Source organism: Heterocephalus glaber, unplaced genomic scaffold (assembly GCF_053883595.1).
Source record: "Heterocephalus glaber isolate CG9 unplaced genomic scaffold, H.glaber_assembly_v1.0 deba00001509, whole genome shotgun sequence".
NCBI lineage: Eukaryota > Metazoa > Chordata > Mammalia > Rodentia > Bathyergidae > Heterocephalus > Heterocephalus glaber.
The window spans coordinates 46,877,560-46,902,521 of NW_028258325.1; the positions used below are offsets into that span (position 1 = coordinate 46,877,560).

The following is a 24,962-nucleotide window of genomic DNA, read 5'->3' on the forward strand; positions in this document are numbered from 1 at the left end:
GCAAGGACCTGAGTTCGATCCCCAGCACAAAAAAAAAAAAAAAAAAAAAAAAAAGAAGAAAGCTTTTGTTTCCTCTTTTGAAGGCCTAAAGCAACACAAACCTGCTCACCAACTAGGGGGAGGCTGACACCAGGGATGCCCCAGACGCAGGCTGTTGACTCACTGGAAAACTCACAATCCATCCTGCGCATCAGTGCTGAACAAGGCAATGCCTGCATTTCAGGGTATTAAATAACTTGTAGAAATAAAGTCACTAGTGAAAAGGCCAGGTCATTGGCGGACAGGCTCTTCCTGCACAGATTCATTGCACACTGCACACCTTTGGCCCTGTTTAGCGAAGTCTTAAGGGCCTGGTGTGTGCACGTATGGTGGCAGAGAAGCCTGTCTGGCAGAAGTGTGCGGAGCAATATTTTGTGCGGCAAGAGTATATTTTGCTGGCCACTTATGCATTGTTCTAGGTCCTACCAAAGCCAGTTTTTGACACATTTGGGCTATGAAATACTGGGTTATTTCTGTTTTGTTTTGTTTTTCAGTACTAGGGATTGAACCAGGGCTTTTGAACTGAGCTACACCTCCAGGTCTTTTTTGGTATTTTTCATTTTGAGACAGGGTCTCTAAATTGCTAAACTGTCCAGGTTGGGCTTGAACTTTCAATCCTTTTGCCTCAGCCTCCCAGAGTGCTGGGATTGCAGACAGGCACCACTCTCCCTGACACTAGCTTGGTTTTCACAAACAATACTTCTGCTATAGCTTTTGGACAGATTCTGTGGCACTCAGCAACATCAGTGAGTGCTACCGTGAGCACCTTGCAGGTATGAGGAGAGTATGCTTAGAAAGCAGGAACCTTCTCTCTGGACGGCCTGTTTCCCTCCTTTCCCTATGCTAACAACGGGGTGCTTTCAGCCTGGCAGTGTGGCTTGCTCTCTCTCTCTCTCTCTCTCTCTCTCTCTCACACACACACACACACACACACACACACACACGAAGATGACCTCTCTTTCTTCCCTGGGTGGGGGGTCCTCTAACAGCCCATGCTGAGCAATTAGGCTCTGACCCACAGTCCCAGTTCCCAGCCCAGCAGAAGGGGCCAGCCTCAGTCTCCCCGAAGGTCTCAGGGAGCCACACTGGTATTGCTGTTGCAGGCCTGGCAATGGAGGAAATCAGGGAACCCAGAAAGACTCATCCGCAGTGGCTTTCAGAGCTGTGCTTCAGAGGGTTTGCCTTGTAGAGCTTCCTTTTTCCCCTCGCTGAGTGGAATCCCCCCCTCCCCTGCCCCAGGGAAAGGAAATGGTCCTCAAAATGCTGAAGAGCTACCAGGATGTTACAGGACTAGCTCACCAGGTAAGACCAGATGGGCCTTTTGGAGTAGCCCCCTGGTCTCCATGACTAAGCCACCCTCCCTCTCTTCCTGCCTCAGAAGGTGTTATTCAGGCAAATGTCAAAGTCCCTTGGGTCTCTTCTCCTCCCTCCACACCCAGTTGTCCTCTCCAGCCTGGCAGCAGGGGCTGAAGTCACTCTAACCACATCTCTCGTCCCTCTTCTTCTATTGCCAGGTTGGACAAAAGCCCTTCTTTATACACCCCTGCCCTCCTGTCCTATTTATCCCTTCTAAATCGAGCTCTCTTTTTAAAAACACATTTTCAGCTTGCTTCTTTTTAAGTCTTTCAATTAAAAGAAAAAAAGGATACAATTCTCAGATAAAAGCACCATCAAAACTAGTCACCAGCACCCAAGGACTGTCTTACTTCAAGAATTCAAATTGTACTTCATTTGGCAGAATCCATGTGAAAACAATACAGCATTATCTACTTCAAACACACAAGGTGCCTGCAGGGTCGGGCTGTTATGTAGGAGAGATATGAAATCTGGTTGGAATTCCACAAGAAACAGGGTCATTCAGGGAACCCATGCAGCTTGGGTCCTTGACTGATCACATTTCCAAGCCCAATGCTTTGCTAAAGGCTGTCTTCCTTTAATAAACAATCCTATTACTCAGTGCCTTCTCTGAGCACCACAGCTTTGAAAGAATTGGGTAGTTTACAAATTCAAGGTTGGAAATTAAATACTCACAAATGAGACTTGAATCCATTTATTCATGGTAAAATGAAGGTGGCTTTGAAGAGTGTGTCCTCATTAGGATCAGCCAAATGTAACCTGTGATCTGGGGGGAGGCTGCCTAAGGAGCCTGCTGGGGAAGGAGACCCATTTTCTAACATGAATTCTGTCTTCAAAGAACTCAGAAGATGCCATCAAGTAATGGGAGCTGCAGTGCATTTCGTTTTTGAGAATGTGTCGTTTGGTTTCTTACATTTTTCTTTTGTCAGGTCTAGGATACTTCCTCCTCCTCCTCTAAAATGCATTAAAATGAAACTTGGACCCTGATAAAGGGATGGAATCTTCCCCATCTGCAAAGGAATGTCCATTCCTCCAGACTTGGGAGGTTTCCTAACTAATGAACTAGAACACTGTCAGATGTCTGCTTGCCAAGTAATATATTAGAGTGCTTTTCTAATGAGATCTCTGCAAGGTAACCATAAAACAGTGCACTAAGCTTCAGTGAAGCAAATACATTTTAAAAAAATAACCAAATGCCTCTAAAGGAGAGAAGAGGTCAATGCAGCAGCTAAAAAAGCCAAAGAGAATTTGACAAACACAAAAATAAAGTTCAAATAATTTTCACATCTGAAAAACAGGATAGACACAAAGCAGTGTAATACAGTGGGCTGGTCATAAGGGTACCGCCTGCGTATTGGACTTTAAACACCTCCTTTTCCATTCATGTTTGTCTGTAACACAGACTTCTGGTATATGCAGCTCCAAATGGGCCCCATCTCGAAAAGAAGGAAATCTCATTTTTAGCTTTTTAAACTGAGAATTTAGGAATATTATGTAAAAATCCTGAATACTGAGCATCTTTTCACCAGCCTGGACTGCTATAACAAATGGCATAGTTTGGGACGGCCTAAGCAAATGCAATTTCTCTCTCATAGTCCTGGAGATTGGGAACTCCAAGGGCGGGGTGCCAGCATGGCTGGGTGCTGGGGAGGGCTGGCTTTTCAGCTTGTAGCTTTACTGCTGCATCTTTATATGGCAGAGAGAGACAGTATTACCTCTGTGTGTCTCTTCTTATAAGGATACTAATCCTATCTATGAAGACTTCACTCTCATGACCGAATCACTTCTCAAAGACCCCATATGCAAATACCTCACTAGCCCCAAGAACTAGGGCTTGAAGATAGCAATTTTGTTTTTGTTTTGTTTTAAAAAAATTATTAGCTGATATACATGTATCAGATAGTGTTCACTAAAGGAACGGATTTAACATAAAATACACATACGCGGGTTTACAAGGTAGGCTTACATGGGCCATCTGCAGTGTCAGGTAGAGTGCAAAGGGCCATTTGTGAACTGGAGATCCGAAGCATCCGGTGGAAAGTAGAAGGCCTGGAGCTCACAGAATATAGCAACTCTGGAGAACCAACACCAGCACAGATGTATTTATTATAACCAATAAAATGAGGAGTTCTCACTTGAAATACAAACAATAGCAATGCCATGAAGCCTGTACTATGGGCTGCTCTAAAACAGTTCTGGAAGTTCTCCCTTTGGCTTCTACTTGTTCCTCTGCCTTCATATTTAGCTATGGAACCTCCCTGGCATAAAGAAGGTTCTTATTTTTAATTTTTAATTTCTTTTTTAACTTTTTGCAGTACTAGAGATCGAAACCCAGGGCTGCACACATGCTAGGCAAGTGCTTTACCAATGAGCTACATCCTTTTTAGCCCTAATGAGCTGTCCTCGGCTAAGAAGCCTCCCATCCTGGTCTGCGTTATTGGAAGCAGATGGCACCAGGGTCTTTGGTACTGGTCTGATCGGTCTTGTAGCACTGGGCTCCACTGAGGAGGATAAGAGTGGAACTAACGCAGTGAAGGACAGCATAAGATCTGAAAACCAACACAGAAGATGATACGGGTGCTTTTTTAGGCAGAGAAGTCTAGGACTGGGAAACACCTGTTAACTACCTTCCACATCTGAAATGATGCATATCCCAGATGAAAGGTCTTGATCATAGTTACCACAGAAGGAGGTACCATGATCAAAGGATGACTGCATTTTTAAGGTCAAGATAACGAAGTGTCAGCAGTTAAAGATAGCCAAGAATAAATCAAGTTTTAAAAGATACAGTTGTGTGTTATGGACAATAACCAAGAGTGAGCAGGGACTTATCCTTCATTTTATTTACAATTTTAATCAAATCCAAAGAGGATTTTTAAAATTACATAATATGATCATTTCTTTTAAATAGCAAATTTCACTTGTATTGGAAAATGATTTATTCAAGATCAACAGGATTAAAGTATTTTTCAAAATATGGTACTCTGGATTTAAATGGAAGAAACAAAGCAGAATAAATCACGTAATCATGAATATTATATATGTGCTTTTATGAATCTATAGAACACACTAAAACACTCTTCCCCTTGCACACATTCATCAAGGAAGGACATATGGTAAAGTCAAATAATCGACAGAACAATTACTCTGGTGCTCCAGACCCAGTACAAATGCTGGTGGGCAGCTTTCAGCTGAATTCTGTCTCCAGGAACTCAACGGAGAAAGAAACGCAAAGGGAAAGGAACTGCTGTGTTGTTAATGTAATTTCTGGATTCAAATAGACCTGGGTTCAAACCTAGGTGACCTTGGGAAGGGTAACTAACATTCTGAGCCTCAACTTACTCATGTGTAAGATGCGAGCGATAGCAGTACACGGACCTTGTGTAATTTTTGTGATGCATGTCTGGCACACAGTGAGCCCTCAGTAACAGCAGCTGTTATTTATGATTTCAAAATAATGATTTTCAAATGCTATAGGATTTGTTTCTCTGGTTGAGGAGGAAGTTGGACTAGATGATGTTCATGATTCTTTTCAACCACGTATTCCTGTTTCACGTCACTTTCCCCCTTAACCGACTCCTGCTCCAACCCCCACCAGGGCTGATGTAATGAAAACAACAGCAATGCCCATTCACCGACTGCACTGTGGTACTCACATGTGTGACCCTGTCAATATCGCCTGGGGGCTGATGCTGTGTGCCATTTTACAGAGAAGAAAACAAGAGGCACAGAAAAATTGACCAACTTGCCCTAGGTCACAAGGCTTATACAAGGCAGAGCCCGGATAAAAAATTAAGCAGTCTTAGAACTCAGGCCCCCAGCTCCTGTGCCATATCACCTCATGGGTGACCTAAAATTCTGCTTCAACAAATGTATTAACCAATGTACAAGTGAAGTGCTAGTTGCCAATGGGAAAATGGTAAAAATCCAGTGTTTGCTTTCCATCTCTTCTCACCCTTCAACACACTTCCTTGAGCTCTAAATTTTAATGATTGATTTCTCTTCCTCCCCTTTCACAAGACAACCTTGCCCTTGATGGGCCAGTGACATAAATCTATGGTTTCCATTCAGATGTGAAAAGCTGGCTTCACCATGTTCCCCTGTGTCCAGAGAGGGCCGCCCAGCCCAGACCCTACACTGCCCTCAGCACTGGCAGCACCTCAGAAATGCACTTGGATGATAACCAGGTTTCTCTAACAATGGGAAGTCCCAGTCGTGCTGTTAGGGCTTAAGAGGTCCAGCTCCACCCACCCATGCCTAGGAGCTGCCACCTGGGGGAGTCGCCAGTCCTCCTGCCACGGGTGCTCCTTTCTCTGTCCTGAATGTGGCTCTCTGGAGCTGTGGTTAGTGCTGTCCAATCCGTGCACGCAAGTGTGGTGCTGTCTACACAGGTGAGCGCATTCCTTCCATCTACAGAAGCAGTGTGTATCTGCTCAGCTCAACACCGAAGTATTCTTCTTTGCTAGCTTGTTAAATACCATCATTTCTTCAAGCAGGTTTACATTGTCTTGTGAATTCTTTAAACAAATTGCAGGTGATTCATTACACTTTGTGTTGCTAAAATTTCCCATGTACTGTACTTCATTAGCTAGAGCCATTTCTCCCCCACCTTTCAACACTGCTTGATGAGATGCAAATAGAACCATTTCAGTTTTCCAGTTGAACAGCCAGGAAAAAAGAATAATAATAATAAAGAGCAGTGCTTTGCTTATCTCCATGTTACACATTAACATAGCCTTTCTTTGCAGAGGTTCTTCAAGGTAGGTGCACTTTAAAAATCAAGTAATTGACAGAGTAATCACCCTGACACTCTGAGGCTACTGCAAATGTTGGGGTGTAGCCTTCAGATGTTCTGAAGCTTCAGTCTTCAGAAGTGCAGTGAATAAAAATGTGAAGGAGAGGGGATTTTCATATTTCTCTAATGAGATGTAATTTTTAAAAATAATGGAGCTTGCCGGGGATCTAGCTCAGTGGTTCTGCCACCTGCCTTGCAAGCACAAGGACCCGAGTTCAATCCCTGGTACAAACAAACAAACAAAAATCCTGAAAGATGAAAAATAATGGAGCTCAAGGAGAAAGCTAGCAGTTAAGCTCTATGTAAAATCTTGCTAGATGTCTTCTGTAGCTGATAGAGAATAGCACTTTTCCTATCACTCTCATGCTGTTTTTTTCTTTAATAATAACAATAAATATTGCCACTAACACTGCCTCTACTACCATTTACTGAGGTTACTCTATGCCAGGCTCAGCGCAGGCTCTTCTGTCTGTATAGTATCTCAGTGAACTCACAAGAATCCCAAGGGCCGGGGACTTAGTTCAGTGGTGCTGCCGCCTGCCTCACAAATGCAAGGTCCTGAGTTCAATCCCTGATACCAAAAAAAAAAAAAAAAAGAATCCCAAGAGCCTGTGCTTATGACCTCATCATACAGATAGGGAGTCTAAGGCTCTGAGAGGTTAAATCACTCACTTGTGCAGAGTTATAGAACTCAGCAGAAGCAGGGCCAGGATTCCAGGGGGAGTTTGACCCAGAACTTTCACCTTTGTTACAGTTCCCATAGTTTTCTGAGTAAGCCTTTTGACATGGCCCTTCCCATCCCCTTAGAGCCAACCATACGTGGAGGTTACAAGAATGAAAAGAACCAACAAACAAGTGACTGTGCTTTCTGAAGACTTGATTTTCAAATGAACATATCTCAGTGGCAAAAGCAAGAAATGTTGTACTTAGGATTTCAAGCTCCCCAGAGGTTAAATACTTGGTCTCTAGCTCGTGGTAAAATCTGGAGGTTGTGGAAACTTGAAAAGGTTGGATCCTGGAGAGCAATTCCAGTCACTGGGTCTGTGGGCTTGGGGGCATAATGGGACCCTGGTCCCTTCTACTTTCTTTTCTCTGTTTTGCATCCCAGCCATGGGGTGAGTGGCTCTGCTGCCCCACATTCTCCCCACCATGATGTGCTGCTGCCACACAGATGAAAGCAACAGGGCCAATCAACCATGGACTGAAACCTCTAAAACTGTGAGCCCAAGCAACCTTTTCTCTGTATGTACTGATGATCTCAGGTATTGCTGACAGTGATGGAAAGCTATCACAAATGTCGAAACTGAATATGGGAATACTTACGATTTCAAAGTGAGATAATTTCTTCCCCTGCCTACGAGGAAAGGAGGGGAACTGACACTACCTGTGTGTTCTACCCACAGCTGGCTTCTCAGCATCCTCAACCCGCCCAGGGGATTCCAGGAACATTGGCCAGGGACAGGAGCTGGGATTAAAGCATAGGGCATTGGCACTGACATCTGCTTGGCAGGGAGAATGAATGCAGCAGATAGTTTTTGTAACCAAAACTACCCACATTGGCCCTGACTGCTCCAGGTTTCTGGGCAATGTCTGAAAACAACGGAAGCTGACATATTCAAAAGAATGTGGAGCCTAGCTACAGAGAGCTTTGAGTGGCATTTATTTTTCTTACTTTTTACTTAGTCTTGACCAGAGGGAATTCCAGTCTTACCTACCATCCCTCCCCCCCCCGCAATATACACTGATCCAGGAAATAAGAAGACAAATCAAAGTGAAGGAAAGTGCCAAAGGATGTTAGATCAGCAGCAACAATGAGTGTTTTTGGTTACAAAGACTATCTGTTGCATTCATTCTCCCAGCAAAGCAGATGTCAATGCCAATGCCCTTTGCTTCAATCCCTGCTCCTGTCCCTGGCCAATGTACCTAGAATCCCTGGGTTGGGTTGAGGATGCTGAGATGCCACCTGGTCTACCTCACCTTGGCTCTCCTGGAAGTCAACACCCATTTCCTCTACAAAACGTCTGCCTTTTGTCAGCACAGGATGTGAGGCTCCCAACAGGGGTCCTTCAAGTGGGCCTTGAATGGAGACTTTCTGGAACATTCCTGGCTGCAGGGTGGGAAACTTTCCCCAATGTCTTCCATGTGAGTTTTCAACTTGCTTGGTAATCACTCTGGAATTGCCTGTTTTCACAAACTCTATTGCTCTTTTTTGGCTCATATCCAGGTATGCTCTGTACATATGAAAGCCTGAAAAGGTATTAAAAATGACTGCTGCTAAAAATCCTTAAGAATTATGAAGGGAGGAAGCTGATGTTTAGATTTACTCTCCTTAACCCCCTCCCACTCACACCATAGATTGCATATTTTCTCCTCAGAAAAGGAAACATTCCTGGCCTCTGTTTAAATGTTTATCAGAGGCTGTCTGGACTTGCAGTCTCTGAAGTCACATTCTTTATCAGTCACATCCTTCTTGTGTGGTGTGACCCTATCAGGCCAGAAGAATGCTTGGAGCCTGTGCAGAAATCACAGGGTGTTGGAAGCATCCATCACCACCCAGGGATTTTCCTTGCCCCAAACAAGCAGAAGCTGAGCTAAAGAACCTGGGCTTCCTGGCGGTGGCAGCTTCAGTTCTGAATGTGTTTGAAAAAAATTGCTCTTAGTTCTGGATTCTGTGTGCTTTGATTTTAAAACAAAGTCCCAGCATGGAGACTGGATCCAAAAAGGAAAAAGGAGGAGTTCTATCCGTAGTACAAAATGAGGGATGAGGCAGTGTTCTGTCCTGCTCCTGAAAACCCTATCTTGGGTTGTAATCATCTCACTGCCTTCCCAGTCCTTTAAAATAAGTTAGTTCATCCTTGTCCTTGGGATCTTACATAAGTACTTGGCACCCAAAGACTTTGGATGGGTGGGTAAAAGGCACTGAGCTGGCCAACTTGGCGGTTCTGGACCGTGTCTGAGAGGGAGGGAGACAAAAGCGTGGGCTGGCAGCAGATTGTGTGGGTTTCAGACCCAGTTCTCACCAAGTTCTACTTCATCCTAAGTTTCTCATCTCTAAAATGGGAAGGTGGAAGCTATGATCTAGGAGGTCCTTTTGGGTCCATATCCATATCCTTTCTGACTCTGTCTCTGTTCAGAAGTGGAAGAAATAGGCATAAGCTTTAGCCTAGGGACATCAGTTATAGCGAGAAAGGGCTTGAGAGGAAGCCTGAGCTTGCAAATAATATGCTGGAGTTTTCCTCTCTGCACAAGTGTGGGCTCCCAACTGAGGTCTAAGCGAGCTCTTTTGGTGCAGCCTCAGAATGAGATAATGTAGGGAAGCAGGCAAGAGGACATCAGTCAACAGTGAACTGAAATACCATTCCTGAGCCATTCTACATCTATGAGTCTATACTGTTTTGTTTTTTTTTTTTTTGGTGCCGGGGATCAAACTTGGGTCCTTGTGCTTGCGCAGCAGGCGGTGAAACCACTGAGCTAAATCCCCAGCCCCTAGTCTGTACTGTTTTAATTCAACTTTTGGCAATTAGAAGAAGATAGAGAAAATTCTTTCATATTTTTAGCAGCATTTATCATGTTACATGGAGAATATCAATGATGTTATGATACAGTTTTTGTTTTTTCAGTGCTAGGGATTGAACCCAGGATCTTCACACTGAGCTATAGCCCCAGACCTTTCTAATTCTGTACTCTGAGACAGGGTCTCATTGTCTCTAAATTATCCAGGATGGATTTGAATTTGTGATCCTCCTGTCTCAATCTCCCAGAGCACTGGGATTACAGGTGTGCACCATTGCTGGTATTTAAAAAAAAAATACAAAAGTACATGTTCATTGTAATAATTCAAACAATGTGCAATTATGTAAAGAAGTAAACTACCTAGTTTCATCTCATGATAACTCTACCCTGGATAATCTACATTAACTGTAAATAGTTTTTGATTTTCTTTTCTAAATGAAGAATGTCAAGCATCTTATCCTGTAAATTGCTTTTTTTCCTACTAAATAATTAGGATAACATATTGGTCTTATTATGTCAGTATGTGGAGATCAAATTCATTCTTTTCAAAATCTGAAAAATGTTCCATAACATAGATATGCTTTTTAAAGAACATCTAAGATGTTTTGATTTTTTTCTGTCTACAAACTATGATATACTACTACTCTTACACATATGTACTTAAGTATTAGTGCTTTTCTTTCCCTGTGAGAGGTTCCCAGAAATTTGAGAATGTTTAATTTTAATAGATACTCAGATTATTTTCAAAAAGCTTATAAGGAATTCATGGTCATGCTGACCAAGAATGCGTAAGTTAGGAATTTTCCAAAATTAGGTCAAGCTGAAGGGAGAAACACTGTAGGTTATTGTTCTAATTGCATTTTGGGACTGTGAAGCTGAGCAACTCTTCACACATTTAGTGGTCTTTTTGTTGTTGTTGAGACAGGGTCTCACTGTGTAGTTCAGGCTGACCTCGAACTCACTATGTATTCCAAGCTGGCCTTGAACTTGTGGTGATCCTCCTGCCTCAGCCTCCTGAGTGGTGGGATTACAGGCATGCGCCACTGTGCCTAGCCCATTTACTGGTCTTTTGCAGTTGCTCCTCCTTTTATTCACGAAAGTGTTGCCCATTTTCTTATTGTTTTATTTATCAATTTATATGAGCTCTTATTTATTACAGATATTTACTCTCCCCTTCCCCCCATGGTACTGAAGATTGAATCCAAGCCTTTTGCACTGAGCTACATTCCCAGGCAGTTTTTTTATATTTTACTTTGAGACTGGGCTTCACTAAATCACTTAGGCTCCACCTGCATCAGCCTCTCAGAGTGCTGGGATTACTGACATTCACCGGGCATACCCAGTTCAAATATTTACCCTTTGTTTATCACACATTTTGCAAATAATTTCCCCAGCCTATCATGTCTTTCAGTTTTGTCTAAGATAATGGTTACCAAGTGGTACAAGCTCTATGAAACCAGTGATATTATTTGGACACTGCTGTATCTTTTGCATCGAGAACAGTGCCTGGCACACAGTATATTTTATTTTTATTTTTCTGGTACTGGGGATCAAACTCAGGACCTTGTGCTTGAGAGGCAGGCACGGTGCTGTTGAGCTAAATCCCCAGCCCTACAGTATATTTTCATTAAGAACAACTATCTACGAGTGGATGAATGAATGTGTATAAGCTTCAAGTTTAATGTAGCTAAGTCTGTCAACCTTTTCCTTTATGGCTTTTGGTTCATTGGAATAGCTCCATTATATTAGTTTTCCTTTCTGTAATTAATTCTTTAACCCATCTTGAATTAGTGTTTTATTAATTTTTTGTCTGTCTAGAGTTCTAATCCATCCTGAATTTGTTTTGCTTCTCATGTGAGGAGGGCACACTGACTCTGAACTGTGGTCACTAATTTTGTGTGAAAAGGATCATGTGAAGGCTCTTCATATTTTAAGGTATCTTTATATATTAAAACATAAGGATAATCTACCATCCACTATAAATGCTGTTAAAATATCTGAAATTAACAAAAAAATAAGCCAAGTGCAAAGGTCCTGTTCTATTGCTTCATCTCTTCTGAAGACTGAGGCAGGAGGACTGCTTTAGCCCAGGAGTCTGAGGCCAGCTTGGGGAACACAGCAGAGCCCAATCCTAAGAAAAACAAAACAAAAAAATAAGAAAAAGTATGCTTTAAAAAAAAAAGTTGCAGAGTGTTTTTTGTACAGCTAATTTTGCTCAGATCTTTCTCCATTATATATAATTACTTTTTGTCTCCATTATCAACCACCTCAGAGGTTAGATTTGCAAGGTTTCTATTGACATGCACAAAATTTAAGTAAGCGGCATGTTGTCTCTAACAAAACTGAATTGTATACAATTTATTTAACGGCAGTATTAAAATGTAGGTTCACTCAAATTCCAATCATTAAAAAAAAAACACCTTTAGCCAGAAATGATGTGCTTTTTCTAAAAATAATGAAGAAAAATTTGTACATGGGAGGGTACATGGTGAATTCAATATTACACATAGTTGAACCCCTTGAGGGTAAGTCACATGTTTATATATCATATCAGCACTCCGAACATGGCAGTAGCTGTTTAAAATTCTTTCAAGATCTCTGGAAGGTGCACACCCTCCACCTCCTCCCTGCAGCCTGCCACAACAGCTGTTTCCTCCCGGCCAGTGTAGGGTTCTTGTTTCCACCACTTACAAGGCATTGCCCACAGAATAACTTGAAAGTAAGTCTAAGTTGCCTCTAGTATCCAATAGTTGCTTTATTTCCTCCAGCACAAAGAGCTACTGTCAAAAGGCTTGATAATAATTTAATTTTTTCCCCTATGAATCACTTGCTTTTTTTACATGATGTCTACGGAATCCTTTTCTTCTTTAAAGCTCAGTAATTCTCCCAGAAGATGACTTTGCATCTATCATTCTAGGGTTCAATTCTTAAATATGCTGTCTGCTCTTTTAAAATGTAGTTTTACATTTTTCTTATAATTTAGGAAAGTTTTCCAGAATTAGTTTTTGGTGTTTGTTCTGTTCTGTTGCTTTCATTTCCTTCTTCGGTGACTCCTGTTATCCATATGCTACATCTGCTCAGCATGTCTTCAATGTCTGCTTCTTTTTCTCTTTCTTTGTTTTCCAAAACAATTACCAATTGTCCTCCTTTCTACTTCTACCAGTTTGAAGGGAGTACTTGCTCAGCTGAATTGCTCCTGTGTTTGTTTTTTGCCTTCATTTCTTAAAAAATTATGTTTTATTTTGAGTCATTTCATGAACTCTTCACCTATCTTTGAGTTCTTCTAATTCATTTATATTGCTACTTTGTATCTCTTATTATTTTTTAGTGTCATTTAGATGATTTTATTCAAAATGTGTGTTACAGTTTTTATCTGTAGGCATGTCCTTCCCATGTGCTTTCATTGCACAGATGATATTTTCTTTTGTGCTTTATAGGGGATTTCTCTCTGCAGTTGTATTCGATCTGAAGCCTTCCCTCTGCTTGTTTTTGTGTTGTTTATTTTCCTGAACTTTTCAAGGAAGGTGTCTTTTTTGCTTAGTGTTAAAAATACAGTGACTGCTTTCGCGGATTTCCTGGTTTGCTTTCCCTGACTTTGGCCTTCTCTTCTCTCAGCTCTGTTGTCTCTGTCCTTCACCTTTGATTCTCCTCTGAGCAGGAGAGGAGGACCCTCTTGGGGGTACCAGGCACCTTGCTATGGTCAGTTCTGTCATTGCCTTATTACTTCTGTTTCCTTTATGGCAGCTAACTCCTGTAAGCCTTGTGCCAGAGGTGGTTTGTTTGATCCACTTGTACTTAACCATTTATGGGACTGGCTTGTCATTAGTAGTGTGGTATAAATGCTGCCCATGGGGTTCTGATTTTGGTATCTAGTGGTCTTAAAGTTTTGTTTTTGTTTTACAGTACTGAAGATTGGACCCAAGGCCTCACACATGCTAGGCAAGTGCTCTACCACTGAGCTAGATCCCTAGCCCTTAAATTTTTTTACTTGTAAAATTCTGAGACAGGGTCTTGCTAAGTTGTTTAGGCTGGCCTTGAACTTTCGACCCCCCTACCTCAGATTCCCAGAGTGCTGGGATTATAAGCATTTGTTTGTTTGAGTCAAGGCCTGACTATGTAGCCCAGCCTGGCCTGGTACTAGAGATCCTGTTGCCTCAGTCCCTAGTGCTGGAATTACAGATGTGTACCACTGTGCTGGCCTCAACTGTTTTTATGTATGCAGCTCAGCACTCAGGTACACAGAGTCCCCAACTTACAACAGTTCGACTTCCAATTTCCAACTTTAGCATGGTACAATAAGGATGTGTACTTACTTGGTGGAAATGGCAGATCTCTCCCTGGGCTGGCAGTGTGCAATACTCCCTCAGGGTGCTGGGCGGCAGCAGCCCCTCTGTCACCAGGGGAAACCACTGAGGCTCCCCAGTGCCCTGTGACACTATGTTAGGAGGAACAGTGTAGCTGTATTAAAAGCATTCTTGACTTAAACGATCTAAATCGAGGGCATCGATGTATTCAGGTCCCTATGCAAACAATCTCTTTGAATCTTTTCATCCTGCAAAACTGAAACCTACAACTCCCTACTTTGCTCTTCCCCTGGCCTTGACAACCACAGTTCTAGTGGCCTCTCCTGTTTTTGGGAAGGGACTGAATTCAGGGAGATTGATAAACTCTGCTGTTGCCACATCCCCAAGACTCCAGACCCCCCCCCCCGCCCCCCGCAACCTGCAGTCTGTGTCCTGTACCTGCAACCATGGCATGGCGCCTGCCTTATGAAAAATGCTCCAGTACTTTACTGAGGTTGAGTCATTCTTAACTCTGACACCTTTTGGCAAGGTGACAGGATGCTTTCTTGTACTCATTAAGGTGATTGCTGGAAAACATAAATGTTGCCATCGGTACACCTTCCAGGTCAATATGCAACTTGAGCTTCTAGATGGAAGAACATGGCCAACTCTTGATTACCCAGCTAATGAAGGGCAGGAGAGGAGCCGATGATCTCAAACAGAGGCCGATTTTAAAGTACTTTATATTGTAATAGCAGATTTCCTTACTAATTGCTCGGCTCAGGTTAACCTGATTACACAGCAGTGCCTGTGCTCTACTTACTGGTAGTGATCTGAAGAGAAAGGGTGGCCCAGATGTAGACAGGGTGTCCTATTTAAGGTGAACATTTGACATAGATGTACACAGGGGGTTAACTCATTGGGCATAGCTGAGAGGTGCTGCTATTGTAATTGGCAATGTCAAAAAGAATTAAAATCTTGCATTTATATAGGGCTTTACAGTCTCAAATGGTTTTCAAATCTGGTACTTCATTTATTTCCATCACCCCAATCCTAATTGTTTTTTTTTGTTCATCTTTTTTTTTTTTTGGTACCAGGGATCAAACCCAGGACCTTGCGCTTGAGAGGCAGGCAGCAGAACCACTGAGCTACATTCCCAGCCCCCTAACCCTTTTTTTATGTTGTTATTTTGTTTTTTGAGATAGGGTCTCACTATGTAGTCCAGGCTGGCCTTGAACTCACTATGTACCTCAGATTGGACCTTCAATTTGTGATCCTCCTGCCTCAGCCTCTCAACTGCTGGGAGCATAGGTATCGACCACCACCCCAACTTACCCCAATGCTAATGCTAATCTTTTTTTTTTTAGGTACTGGGGATTGAAGTTGGGTCCTTGAGCTTGCCAGGCAGGTGACGGAACCACTGAGCTAAATCCCCAGCTAATGCTAATCTTTTAATGCAGTCCCTGCTAGCTCCACTTCTTACAGGTGAAAGAAATAGAAGGAGCAAGGGATTATGTAATATGCTCGTGATCATGTTTAGTCTAGGCAGAGTTAAGACTCAGATTCTTCTTTAAAGTTTTACAACACCATTGCTGTCATCTGAAGAGTGCAGTGATATATAAACTGCTTCAAATACCATGTTGGAAGAAGAATGGATGCAACTACAAATTATAAAAACAAAAAGGTTGAAACCATGTTGGGTAAGAACAGCCCTCAGTTTCCCCGTACAATCCCCCAGATCTCTCCTCTCCCTCTAAGTATCAGCCTCTCTCCTTCATCACCTCGCCTCTCTAGGTATCCTTGCAAAAGAAGGTGGAGGAATGAAGGGAAAGTGCCATGGCATCACATCTGAGGGCTGCACCAGAAGTACTAGCTTCTCCCACTGATGACAGAGGCGAACGATGCATCTGTGTGACCTTGCTGTGTGCCAGGCACCATGCTTGAAGTCTCACATAACATTAGTGCTATCACCACCCCTTTGGGCAGACAATGTTTATCCCTACTTTACAGATGGCAAAACCGAGGTTCAGAGAACTAACCTCCCTACTGTCATGCATTTAGTAAGTTGGGGAGTGGGAAGTTGAGCCCCATGTGCACCTAAACTTTAATTTCTGTAATATGTATGACTTCAAGGGGCACAAAAACACCACAGTAGAAATTCATTATACTTACAGCTGAAGTTTTTGAAAGAGGGGCTGTCCCTGTTGCTCATGCTCATCCACGGCTCATGATCCTCTGCCTCAGTGTCCCCTACCTGGAGTTATGGGCATGTACCACAGGATCCAGTATTAAATTTGGGAGATGTTTTGGGGATGGAATGCAGGGCCTCCTGCATGCTAGGCAAGCACTGTACCACTGAGCTACACCCCTAGCATAAATTTGAGGATGGAGAAGTTCATGTTTTATGAAAATCAAAGTATGCTTGTTTTCTAAGCATTTTATAGCATGTTCCTGCATAAAAACAATACAAAATCTTTTCATTTTTGGAGTTAATTTAAAAATCATCCCTTTCCACATATTAAAGCAAACCAGGCAGGAACTGTCAAATGTGTTTGCTGTCATTTCTGGGCAGTGAAATGTCATTTTGTTCAAAAGGGTCTCTGAAGATCCCCAACATCTTTCAGACTTCTTCCCCTGGGGCTTGAGGGATGACATATTTTGCTTTCCATCCCCCTCCCTTGCCATGACCTACCTATTATCTGGTTTTCAGTGAACAACTACAGTTCAGTGGAGACCAGTGGAGTCAGTGGGCTCTAAATCACCAAACTTCTAGTCGCCCTTTAAATCTGTCCTAAGCAGCTGTATGTGAAGGGAAAGCTGAAAAGAGGAGCCACTGTCCAGCTGTGGCAGACACCTGCTCTGCCCCCACCACCTTTCTCTTTGGTCTCTCTTGCTGCGGGGCTGGCTCAATGTCCATGAGATTAGGCAGAAATTGGCTGAAGGGAGGGCTTCTGGGAAACATCTCCTCCCTGGTAGGATGCGACCCAGTGCCTGTCCATTTAGTCTCTGGAGAGGAGTCAATATGCACAGCCTTCTTCCAACCAGCAGGCCTGAAGACAGAGGCCAATCTGCAAAGGAGGATGGAGAAAAAGACAGGAAGAACCCGGGTCCCAGAAGGCATGCTGACTGGCTCATCACACCAGCAGCTGTCTACACCTGGGCTCCTGCAAACAAACCCTTCTGAACAGGTCTCTGTAGCCAGCTTTGCTCTTATCTGCAGCTCACAGAGCTGCTACTGCTTTCCTGGTCACCAATCTTCTCTTCCCTTCCCCAAATCCAACCATCTCCTTCCAAACATCAGGCCTGGACTCAAATGCTTGAAAACATTTTATAAAGTAAAAGACCATAATTATACAATTTATTTAGAAAATTGCTCCTTTATTTCTTTGCTTAAAAATTTCTTGAGAAGGCTGAGGATTTAGCTCAGTGGTTCCACCACCTGCCTCACAAGCAGAAAGACCCGAGTTCGATCCCTGGTACCAAAAAAAAAAAAATTTCTTGAGTCTGAGATAGCTGCCACACTTTCACGAGAATCTTACCATTCCCCACTTCCTCGGCAGTGTCCAAAGCTAGGCCTCCTAGTTCTTACTGCACATCTGGTTGGTATGAAGGACTCAGTGGGTCACAGTCTCACTCCATAGAGTTGAAATGCACACACGCACACAAATGCACACGGGTACAAATGTCATGCTGAAATCTCCCTAAGGACTCAATTTTATGCAAACTGGTTGCAAATTTAATTTGTTCTTCACAGAGTTCTTATGCTCTTCAGTGATACAGGTTTTATTTTTATTTTTATTTATTTATTTATTTTGGTCCCGGGGATTGAACTCAGGACCTTGAGCTTTGAGGCAGGCACCAGAACCACTGAGCTAAATCCCTGCCCCTATAGGTTTTATTTTTAGAAAACACATATGAAAGTTGTGATAATGCTGATTACCTGTTCTAATTTGTTTTGCATAAAATGCCACATTGCTTGCTTTATTTTGTAGAGCTAACAGAGCCAGGTGGTATACTCTTTGGGAGCTGGATCATCTGTAATTGGCCAGGTTGGTCCTAGAGATTCGAGAATATTTTACCATGATGCACTATTAGATAACCACCACTGACCAAGCCTGAATTTAAGTTATTTTAATTTACCAAAACAACAGCTGTGGAGTCTCTGGATATTTTTCTTTAAAAGCACATACATGGTTTAACAAATCATGCACAAGCCTATACATTTCTACACACTGGAGACTGGAGAGACAGAATATTAATCAGACAGGAAATTTGGTGGAGATATAAGTTTAGGAATGAAACTAAAAGGCACAGATGAAGAGCTGTGAAAGAATGAGTGAGTGACATGTATCTCACGCTCAGGAGGCTCCCACACTCAAGTTTAGCTTCCTTTGGGTGGCTGTGCAGAGTGTCTGTGTTCACATCAATTTGTCTGGATTTTTTATTCCAGCGTCTTCAGTTCCCGTTAGAGGGAGCTCTGCTCCGGGACTTACCACGCTGAGCCTGGCTGCCTCAGCTCCCAGGGGGGCGGGGTGTGCTTTACTGCCTGGTGCTTGTGAGATTCCAAAGGTGAAATGCACGCACATGTATGTGCAAAGCTCTTGGGCACTGTGCTGTGCTGCTGTACTGCATTGCAGTCAAGGACGAGAAAAATCACTTGCAGCCCCATGCACTGGGGCACACCCATAATCCCAGCTACTCAGAAGGCTGAGGCAAGAGGATTGCAAGTTCAAGGCCAGCCTGGGGAATTTAGTGAGACCTTGTCTCAAAAAATTAAAAGGGTTGTGGATGTAGCTCAGTGGAGGAGTGCCCCTGGGTTCAATCTCTAGTAACACACACAATACAGCACTTCTCTGTTTTAGAAATATATTCTCAGCACTGTTTACTGTATTATCAGGAGTAAGTGCTTTACAAAGGAATGTTGTTGCTGAATGTTCTGGAGAGTAGAGGACTTGAGACAAAGAGAAACAAGGCTTTGTCAACCTTTTCAAGAACTCAAGGACATGTGTGATAAAATGTTACAGATTCTTTTATAGTCTGTACCCCAAACTGAAGATGGAAGCCAGGGCCTCGCCTCACACATGCTAGGAAAGTGCTCTAACACTTGAGCTACATTGCCAGCTCGTTCAAAAAATTTTATTTTGGAACAAGGTCTCACTAAGCTTCTCAGCTTGGTCTCTGTTATGGTTTATATCTGTATGTCTCCCCAAAACCTCACAATCATAGATCGGGCTTTGGGAGGTGACTGGATCATGGGGGCACGATACTCACCACTGGATTAGTGCACTGGTGAGTTTATAGCTGAATGTGATGTTGGGAGGTGGAGCCTTGTAGGAGAAGATGGGTCACTGGGGGCGAGGTCTGGAAGGGTCTATCTCCCTTCCTTTGTCCTCTCTTGATCTCTTTCTGCTTCCCACTGCCAAGCCATGAGCTGTTTCTCCTCTTTGACGCCCCTCTGCCATGCCACTCTGCCTTGAGCCAACTATGGACTGAAGCTAACTATGGACTGAAACTTCTACAAACAGTGAGCCAAAGTAAACCTTTCCTCCTTAAAGTTGTGGGGGTCAGGTATTGTCTCAGTGACAAGAAAGAAACTAAGACAGCCTGTAACTTGTAATCCTCCTGCCTCAGCCTCCTGCGTAGCTGGGATTACAAGTATGTACCACCACCCATAGCTCTTTTATAGTTACAGTAAGGTAAAAGTGAAGCAGGTCATAGGCTCTGTCTGATAGGTGGAAAGTATATCTCACAGACTAAGATACTCAAGTGGTCACCCACAATTTCAGTATTACGCACAGAGTCAGGTAGATGTACAGCAGCCCCCATGTATGGGGGACACGTTTCGAGACCCCTGGGAGATGCCCAAAACTACAGAGAATACTAACCTCTACACATACTGCTTTCATCCTATCCAGACATATCTATGATAGAGGTCAATTTATAAGTTAGACACTATAAGAGAATAACAACAATAACTAATAATAAAACAGAACAAATGTAAAAATATATCATCATACAAACAAATATATGAAAAAATGTTCAACATCACTGGTCATCCGAGAGATGCAAATTAAAACAATGCTGAAATTCCACCTCACTCCAGAAGAAATGCCTATTATCAAGAATCAACTAACAACAAATGCTGGTGGGGCTGTAGGGAAAAAGGGACCCTTCTCCACTATTGGTAGGACTGTAGACTGGTGCAACCACTGTGGAAATCAGTGTAGAGATTCCCCAAAAAACTACAATTAGAGGTCCCATTTGACCCAGCCATTCACCTGCTGGGTATGTTCCTGAAAGAATTAAAAGAATCATACCACAGCAATATATGTGCACCCATGTTTATAGTGGCACAGTTTGTAATAGCCAAGTCTTGGAAACAATCCAAATACCCATCAACTGATAAAATGGATAAAAAAGATGTGGTTGAGTCTTTTTTTTTTTTTTTTTCGGTACCGGGGATCAAACTTGGGTCCTTGCGCTTGCGAGGCCCGTGGCAGAACCACTGAGCTAAGTCCCTGGCAAGATGTAGTTTTCTTACACAATGGAGTACTACTCAGCCATAAAAAGACAAACCTGAGACATTTATAGCTAAACAGATGCAACTGGAGACTATACTCTTAAGTGAAATAAATCAGACATGTATATGTAAATATCGCATTGTCTCTCTGGTGTGAGAAACTAAAAGGGTAAATAAGGACAAAAATGTATAACAGACAATATGAAATACGAAGGAACTGTTCAAAAGTAAAGGGAAACTAAAAGGGGGCAAGGAAGTGAAAAGGGAAAAATGAGAAAAAGAAAGAAAAGAATGGAAACAAAGCTTTTGTAAATAAGCGGGGAGTGGGGTTGAAGGGAAGGGAGTGGATTGGGAGAAAAAGAGGAATAATATACAGGTACAAATTCCCTCTGATGAATGTGATGGTTGTACATATTTAAATTGTGCCAATAAAATTAATTTAAAAATCTATCATAAAAGTTATGCAAAATTTATGAATTGTTTATTTCTACAACTTTCCACTTAGTATTTTCAGCCTGCAGTTGACTGCAAGTATCTGAAATTTTAAAAGGTGAAACAAAGGATAAAGGAGGGCTACGGTGTGCCCAGTCTATATTCACCAGAATAGTAAAGACCGTTTTTCTTCTGTGAAAAATATTGAAGACAAAAACTCCAAATTTCATGCAGTTTTTACTGCTTATCTCACACAAGTGGCTGCCATTACAAAAGACATTTTCAGACCACTCTAGCAGAGATGTAGATGCTTTGTACAAACTTCAACTCAATTATGTACAAAAGACTATTCTTTTCATCTTCCTTTTGTATTGAAATATTTGACTGACCAGCTTTAATTTAACAAAAGTATCATAGCAAACTAGATTTTCTTTTTTTTTCTACTCTTGTTGGAAGAACTTTGCACAATCTGAGCTAGAAAATGCCAGTGCTTGGCAATCTTGGGTGTCAGCCAGGTAACCAGCAAGACCCTGGGATTTCTGGCCACTGAATGCAGTTTTTATAAACAGGAGCTGGGAAGCAGGTGTAGCTCTCAAGGTCCGTTCTGCAGCCTGGCAGTCACAAAACAAAGCTGGGCACAGTAAAAAGTCATTTCTATTGTGTACTGGAATCTGTGCCTTTGGCCTTTTGTTTTTAGGGGAAATTTGTCTAAACTGTTTAGGAGAGCCTAATTTTTTTATTAGTGCATAATGGTTCTATAGACTCATGGGTTGCATTGTGGCAAATGCACATGGGTGTATAACACTTTGATCATTCTCCCCGTTCATCTCCTTTCCTTTCCTTTCCCCGTTCTCCTGTTCGCTAATAGTATTCTTTATACTTTCACATCATTTCTTTTTAAAAATTTTGAATTTATCTGGATTTCTTTGAGTTTAAAATTTTTTTATTGGTACCTTTTAGATATACATAATGATCACATTCATCATAGGGAATTGGTACCTGTACATGATATGTCTTGCTTCTCTTTTTTCCCACCCCACCTCTCTTTGACCACCCTCCCCTCCTTATTTACAAAAATGTTGTTTCCATTTTTTTCTTCTCCCCTCTTTCCTTTCCCCATCCCTAGATTTCTCACGAGAGAAAATATGATTTTTTTACTGAGTCTAGCTTGTTTCACTTATCATAATATGGTCTCCAGTTCCTTCTATTTTCCTGGAAATGACATGATTTTGTTCTGCTTTATGGCTGACTAGTATTCCACTTTTTATACAGTATGTACCACATTTTCTCTATCCATGTGTCTGTTTCTGTAGCATAGCCAATATGAACTGTGCTACAATAAGCATAGGTTTGCAGATGTACATAGTACGGTGACTTTAATTCTTTCAGGAATATACCAAGGAGTGATATAGCAGAATCAAATGGCAGCTGTATTTTTAAGGGGCTTTATTTTTCTTTTTTGTTACTGGGAATCAAACTCAGGGCCTCATGCTTGCCAGGTAGGTGATGTACTGCTGAGCTACATCCCTGGCAGTAGCTGTACTTTTAATTTTTTGAGGAACCTCTATACTAATTTCCATTAATACTGTGCTAATTTACATCCCTGCAACAATGTAGAAGAGTTCTTTTTCCCTGGATCTAGAAAAGACTAATTTTTAAAATGGAACCACCAGTATCAATATGTATCAAAAATTTTAAGACGTATAATCCCAGATTCTCAGGAGAATGAGGCAGGAGGGTTGCAAGTCTGAGGCTAACCTAGGTGAGTCAGTGAGACCCTGTTCTCTACTCCGCCCCAGCCAAAAAAAGGCTGGGGATGTATCTCAGTGGTAGAGCGCTTACCTAGCATGTGTGTGGCCCTGAGTTTAAACCTTGTACCATACACACACACACACACACACACACACACACACGCACACACACACGAAAGGTTCATATCATTGAGTCAGCAATTCCAGTTTGCAATCTAACCTAAAGTTTGCAATCATAACCAATTCCAGTTTGCAATCTAACCCAATCTAACCTGCATGTCTTTATATCTAACAATGTGAATTAAAGGGTTATTTATGACAGAAAAACTGGAGTAAATTATGGCTCATTTAAATGAGTATGCAGAATTACAATGCTTATAAAATTTCTATTTTCTGTTAAGCAAAATATTAGTTATAAATTGAAAACAAGATATAAAAATATATAAATAGCATGATGAAAATAATGTCATATATGCCTAAAAAATTTTAAAAAATGGAGTAGAATACAATAAAAATGTTGACAATGATTGTTTTGATTTCAAGGAATTTTACAAATTCCTACAGTGTTAGGTTTTAGCAACAAAAATGATCTTAGTGAAAATGAAATTGAATTAGCTTATATTCCCAGGACATGCAGCAGCTGCAAGGCAGCTGAAATCAGATCATTCAGATAACATTCAAAGCGAAAAGGATACATAAGTCTAGAAGCTAACATTCAAAGCGAAAAGTGAGTCACCTGATAATGAACTGCAGAAGACGGCATTCTCCTTATCTCCACAGGTCTCGGCACCCACCAGTGTTCTGAATTCCGCTTTTATCCTTTTGCCAGGAACTAAGCAGTGATGCAAATTTACAGCCTATTTTTCCTTAGCATTTGCCAAGGTTATAAACACAATCTTAAAATACTTTGGGACCAATATTCTCTTCTTAGCTCAATTCTGAGCAAGTGGAAGTAAGATTCACTCACTGGCACTCCCAAAGTCACTTTGGGCAAAGTAATAAGGAATTCTTTCATATGCTATGTATCTAGCTATGGTTACATTATTTATAAGTGCCTACAATTTGTAATCAAATTATAATGTATTCACAGGCCACAAATATAAATGTACCATTGTTCATTTTATTCCGTTTCAGGAGTTGCACAGAAAATACGCTTCCAAGGATTAAAAATGCAGGGCTGAGGAGTGTGTGTGTGGGTGTGCGTGTGTGTGCGTGCTGCCTTTGCTCCAGTGTGTTTTCAGATTTCATTTACAAGCAGCTCTCGTATTTTGCATGTAACTGCCTGCTTTGTATTTCTGCACTGCACAAACCACCGAGATGGACTATGGACTTGTCGGTTCCGAGAAGGCTAGTGTCTCTCATTAGACTACATCTCCTATGGCCACCCAGCACAACAGCTAGAGGATGCAGGCACTTGATGGAAATGAAGAGGACTTGTTCTAATTTCCCACTTGTACTGGAACCCAAGGAAACCTGCTTCCTCAGCTAGCTGGTGACAAGGGTGGAGAGAAAAACAGGAAGGGCTTCCTCCCCTGAACCCTCTCTGAGGGCCTGGGAAACCCCTCCAGAACATGTAGTCCTGTTTGCAGGGGTGCAAGGCAAAAGCCTGCTTGTCATAGAATGGTCACAACACAGGTAGCATGCCTGTGGACCAAGAATCAGTGTAATAATTATTTCCTAAACACCAGCCTGGGCTCAAATTCTGGTCTAGGCTTTGGGGCAAATAAAGGAAGCATAATGCACACTCAGGCTCTGCCCTCCAAATCCTTGGCAGTTCCCTAATGCTGACTGCTCATCTCTTGGCTGCTTCCAAATACAGTCAGCTCTCGTTGCAGATTTCACACCCGTAAATTCCCCTACTTGGTGAAACTTACTTGTAACTCCTGAAGCAAATCTCTTGCACCCCTGCACAGAGCGGCAAAATCTGTGGGCTGCTCAGCGAGTGGACGACCAGCCAGGCACCCTTCTACCTCCTTGTTTCACTGTCACAGCACAAACTGTCTCTTACAACCCGTTCGATGGCACTTTTTGTGTGTGTGTGTGTGTGTGTGTGTGTGTGTGTGTTGTGCTTTCTCTTGGTGACTTGGCAGTTTAAGCTGCCCCCATGTGTTGTGCCGAAGAGCTGGCTGTGTCCCCTAAAAACCTACGGTGATTAGGGGAAACAGGTCTGAGAGCTTCATCTGGGCATGCATTAGAGTGTGGCTGGCTGTGAGTTCAGTGTTAGTGGATCAGCAATAGATATTACATAAAAGGTTGTTAAAGCCGAAGCAGAC

The 24,962-nt window shown here is 42.2% G+C and overlaps 1 protein-coding gene across 2 annotated transcripts in view; it reads right to left on the bottom strand.

Annotated features, from left to right (window-relative positions):
• Positions 1 to 24,962, bottom strand: part of Igfbp7 (insulin like growth factor binding protein 7) — a 69,009-nt gene that overhangs the window by 28,736 nt on the left and 15,311 nt on the right. The window lies entirely within an intron of this gene.